The following is a 6143-nucleotide window of genomic DNA, read 5'->3' as shown; positions in this document are numbered from 1 at the left end:
AGGATCTCTCGTAGAAACGAAGACTGTCAAGCTGCGTTTTTACTCTACGATACGTAAGCTGCAGCATTGGAGGCGCGCGCATAGTTCTTGAACTTGCAATTAGCGTGCACGTGTTCAGACGTGCAAACCTGCTGATCCAGTCACAAGGGTGAGATATCGTGAGTAGTATCTTGCATCGTCGAATGATCGTTTATTGGACACACAGCTGTGTTCTTTTCGGATGGTTTCATATTAATGATCGTCTGAACTGTCGTATCTCTCGCTATTGGTATGCAGAAAATACTAACTGTGTTTATGAAGTCCCTCATTATGATAGGAAGGTTGGTGTTTGGTGTGCTGTTAGCGCAAGACGAACAATTTGACCTATTTTTTTCGAGATGAAGGTAAATGTAGGAAGGTGCCAGGATCAATCAATCAATCAATCAATCAATCAATCAATCAATCAATCAATCAATCAATCAATCAATCAATCAATCAATCAATCAACCAACCAATCAATCAATACTGATCTGCATGTAGGGCAGTCGCCCAGGTGGCAGATTACATGTAATAAATATCATTTATGGTCCGTACTGATGATATTTGATTGGAATAATAACAGTAAGTTATTTGTTAAATAGACCACCTAATCAATACAAAGTCTAGTCTTGGATGATTTACATAGATTTGTTAACTAATAGTGGTACATGTTTCGCCTTGTATGAAGGCATCATCAACCATTGTCTTAACCTTAGATTGAAAATAAGCACCTTATTAACATGTGAAAATGAAATGAATTTTAACAATCTTGAAGAGATTTGAAGTAAAACAACATTAAAAATAACAATGATGGTTTAAAAATATACAATGTGATGAGTTACAATGGTGGAAGTATTAATAAAATTAACATTAGGAGGCTGCTATAATAAGTACAATGGATAAAACAACAGACTGTTATACAACAAGTAGTAAGATTGCTATAAAAATAGAGTTGACTGACCGGCGGTTACAATTAGACGATGGCGAAAAATCGTATATATTAAAAATAAAGAAGAGAGAATAAAAGTCGAAGGTTGGTCGCGAGATCCGAAATTAATCAAAAACAGGAAGATAAAAGACGAAAGTCAGAGGCATATGATGAAGTTGTATAACACATTGAAGATATGTTGTAGAATAGAAGTTCAAGAACAGTTTTCAATTGGATCTCTATAGACCATCTCAAATTTGAAGCAATGCTCAAATGTTGCAAAAATGTGAGTTTGTTGATATTCTAGTTGAAAGGCATATAACAGTGGAATCAATTGACGATGACCAAGGTAACTTGTAACGTTATGAGTTAGAAGTAGACTTCTTACTACGTGTGTTCAACTCTATTTTTATAGCAATCTTACTACTTGTTGTTTAACAGTCTGATGTTTTATCCATTGTGCTTATTATAGCAGCCTTCTAATGTCAATTTTGTTAATACTTCCACCATTGTAACTCATCACATTGTATAATTTTAAACCATCATTGTTATTTTTAATGTTATTTTACTTAAGATCTCTTAAAGATTTTTAAAATTCATTTTATTATCACATATTAATTAGATGCTTATTTTCAATCTAAGGTTAAGACAATGGCTGGTGATGCCTTCATACAAGGCGAAACATGTACCACTATTAGTTAACAGATCTATGTAAATCATCCAAGACTAGACTTTGTATTGATTAGGTGGTCTATTTAACAAGTAACTTACTGTCATTATTCCAATCAGGTGGCAGATTTCCTATCTGTTGTTTTCCTAGCCTTTTCTTAAATGATTTCAAATAAATTGGAAATTTATTGAACATCTCCCTTGGTAATTTATTCCAATCCCTAACTCCCCTTCCTATAAATGAATATTTGCCCCAATTTCTCCTCTTGAATTCAGACTTTATCCTCATATTGTGATCTTTCCTACTTTTAAAGACGCCACTCGAAGTTATTCGTCTACTAATGTCATTCTACGCCATCTCTCCGCTGATAGCTTGGAACATACCACTTAGTCGAGCAACTCGTCTTCCTTCTCCTAATTCTCCCCAGCACAAACTTTGCAACATTTTAGTAACGCTACTCTTTTGTCGGAAATCACCCAGAACAAATCGAGCTGCTTTTCTTTGGATTTTTTTCCAGTTCTTGTATCAGGTAATCCTAGTGAGGGTCCCATACACTGGAACCATACTCTAGATGGGGTCTTACCGGAGACTTATATGCCCTCTTCTTTACATCTTTACTACAAACCCTAAACACCCTCATAACTATGTGCAGAGATCTGTATCCTTTATTTACAATCCCATTTATGTGATTACCCCAATGAAGATCTTTCCTTTTATTAACACCCAGATACTTACAATGATCCCCAAACGGAACTTTCACCCCATCAACGCAGTAATTAAAGCTGAGAGGACTTTTCCTATTTGTGAAACTCACAACCTGACTTTTAACCCCGTTTATCAACATACCACTGCCTGCTGTCCATCTCACAACATTACCGAGGTCACGTTGCAGTTGCTCACAATCTTGTAACTTTTTAATTGTTCTATACAGAGTAACATCATCTGCAAAAAGCCTTACCTCTGATTCCAGTTTTTTACTCATATCATTTATATATAAGAAAACATAAAGGTCCAATAATACTTCCCTGAGGAATACCCCTCTTAATTATTACAGGGTCAGATGAAGCTTCGCCTACTCTAATTCTCTGAAATCTATTTTCTAGAAATATAGCAACCCATTAAGTCACTCTTTCGTCTAGTCCAATTGCACTCATTTTTGACAGTAATCTCTCATGATCCACCCTATCAAATGATTTAGACAAGTCAATCGCAATACAGTCCATTTGACCTCCTGAATCCAAGATATCTGCTATACCTTGCTGGAATCCTACAAGTTGAACTTCAGTGTAATAAACTTTCCTAAAACCGAACTGCCTTCTATCGAATCAGTTATTAATTTCACAAACATGCCTAATATAATCAGAAAGAATGCCTTCCCAAAGCTTACATGCAATGCATGTCAAACTTAACGTCCTGTAATTTTCAGCTTAATGTCTGTCACCGTTTCCTTTATATACAGGGGCTACTATAGCAACTTTCCATTCATTCGGTATAACTCCTTCATGCAAACAATAATCAAATAAGTACTTCAGAGATGGTACTATATCCCAACCCATTGTCTTTAGTATATCCTCAGAAATCTTATCAATTCCAGCCGCTTTTCTAGTTTTCAACTTTTGTAGTTTATTGTAAATGTCATTGTTCTCGTATGTAAATTTTAATACTTCATTGGCCTTCCTCTATCTCGACATTTTCCTTGTAACCAACAATCTTTACATACTGCTGACTGAATATTTCTGCCTTTTGAAGATCCTCACATACACACTCCCCTTGTTCATTAATTATTCCTGGAATGTTCTTCTTTGAACCTGTTTCTGCCTTAAAATACCTATACATACCCTTCCATTTATCGCTAAAATTTGTATGACTGCCAATTAAGCTTGCCATCATGTTATCTTCAGCTGCCTTCTTCGCTGGATTCAACTTCCTAGTAAGTTCCTTCAATTTCTTCATACTTCCACAGGCATTTCTAACTATTTCTTTCCAATATGCATCTTCTTCTTAGTCTCTCTATTTCTCTATTATAATAAGGTGGGTCTTTACAATTCCTTACCACCTTTAAAGGTACAAACCTGTTTTCACATTCCTCAACAAATCCTTTAAACCCATCCCAGAGACTGTTTACATTTTTATTTACGGTTTTCCACTGATCATAGTTACTTTTGAAAAACTGCCTCATGCCTGCTTTATCAGCCATATGGTACTGCCTAATAGTCCTAATTTTAAGACCTTCCCTTCTAACACATTTATTTTTAACTACGACAAAAACAGCTTCATGATAATTAATGCCATCTATTACTTCGGTTTCTTCTATAGAACTCATCTCGTTTTACCAGCACCATATCCAGGTGCTAGTTGGTTCCATCACTTTTTGAGTCAGCTTTCCTTCCCATATTAGCTTATTTGCCATTTTTTGGTCATGCTTCCTGTCGTTCGCATTACCTTCCCAATTGACATTTGGTAAATTCAGGTCCCCTGCTACAATCACCTTCCTTTCCTTGTTATTTCCCACATAGCTGATTATCTTATAAAATAATTCGGAATCCGTGTCAGCGCTACCCTTTCCCGGTCTGTACACTCCCAAGTTATCAGGTTGACTATTATCTTTAGAAATGAGCCTTACACCTATAATTTCATGTTTCTCATCTTTAACTTTTTCGTAGCTTACAAATTCTTCTTTCACCAGAATGAATACTCCCCCTCCACCCATTCCTATCCTCTCTCTACGATACACTCTCCAGTTCCGTGAGAAAATTTCTGCATCCATTATATCATTTCTCAGCCATAATTCAACTCCTATTACAATATCTGGTAAATATATATCTATTAAATTACTTAATTCTATTCCTTTCTTTACAATACAAGATTACAATGTAAGATTGTATACCAAGATGACATTTTGACACCGTTCTTCCATCATTTAACGGAAGAAGAAAAATCGCGTGGGTGGTTTCAACGAGATTCCACCCCTGCTCAACCTGCAGAAGATTCCCTTCTTACAATCTAGGAAGTGTTTGCAGACCGAGTGATCAGTCCTGGTCTATTTCCCCTTCGTTATTCAGATCTGCCAGTGTATGATTTTTACTTGTGGGCTAAACTAAAAGAAAAAAAATGTATCGAACAAATTGCAGGAACTGAAAGAAATCATTACGAATGAAATCAGAAACATTACAGCGGCAGAACTCACTCGTATCAGCCAGAATGTGGTTACCAGATACAATGCCCGTATAACCCAGGAAGGACGATACTTCCAGCATCTTTTATAAGGTAAGATTTCATATAAGATTGTATACACGCGAAAAGCAGGGGGGGGGGGGGGGAGGCAACAGCCGTAGCGCAGAATACAAACACCGTACGTTCAGTTCATATGGGAGACCCTGTATGACGTCTATTATGCGTATGCGGCTCAATCATGGAGACTTTAGAAGCCACTTATGACGCACTGGAGTTATTGACCCTTCCTACTGTTCATCCGACATAATCAGTGAATTCAAGATTTAAATCACATCACGGCGATCGTATTTTAACAGTTTGGGTGTGTTGGGATTCCAGTTCCCAGTTAATATACAGTGTTTACTTTCATCGAACAATCTTCAGGTTTATAATGCCATTCTTTTTTGGCAGTCTAATTTACACTTGTAAAATAATTCAATATTGTTAAGTCTGTTTAAGTGAGTAATTTTATGTGGTTGTGTTTTATTTGATATTTGTAAATCTATTTTTGTCCGCCTCTGTGGTTTAGTGGTTAGCGTGATTAGCTGCCACCCCCGGAGGCCCGGGTTCGATTCCCGGCTCTGCCACGAAATTTGAAAAGTGGTACGAGGGCTGGAACGGGGTCCACTCAGCGTCGGGAGGTTAACTGAGTAGAGATGGGTTCGGTTCCCATCTCAGCCATCCTGGAAGTGGTTTTCCGTGGTTTCCCACTTCTCCTCCAGGCGAATGCCGGGATGGTACCTAACATAAGGCCACGGCCGCTTCCTTCCCTCTTCCTTGCCTATCCCTTCCAATCTTCCCATCCCTCCACAAGGCCCCTGTTCAGCATAACAGGTGAGGCCGCCAGGGCGAGGTACTGGTCATTCTCCCCAGTTGTATCCCCGACCAAGAGTATGAAGCTCCGGGACACTGCCCTTGAGGCGATAGAGGTGGGATCCCTCGCTTTGTCCGAGGGAAAAGCCGACCCTGGAGGGTAAACAGATGAAGAGGAAGAAGAAGAAATCTATTTTTTCAGAAGTGTTTACTTTTAATGTTTTATTTAATGTTATCAGAACACCGCAAGGACAATTTTTGATAGAAGATTGTAATTTGATCAGTGATTATTATTTTCCAAATATATTGTTTTCTTTCGTGTGTTCTTTAGTGTTGTTCAGTTATATTATATCAGCTGTTACGCCATTATGTATGTCGATTCCTGGCTGCACGACTCCATGGAGCACAGCGCAAAGTAGATGAAATGAGATAAAAGTAAATTGAAGTCAAGGACCAAACCTTGATAAGAGCACTGGCAAAAGATTAAAGAGCTCATCACAA

Source organism: Anabrus simplex, chromosome 1 (genome assembly GCF_040414725.1).
Source record: "Anabrus simplex isolate iqAnaSimp1 chromosome 1, ASM4041472v1, whole genome shotgun sequence".
NCBI classification, from domain to species: domain Eukaryota; kingdom Metazoa; phylum Arthropoda; class Insecta; order Orthoptera; family Tettigoniidae; genus Anabrus; species Anabrus simplex.
This window is presented reverse-complemented; position numbering follows the sequence as displayed.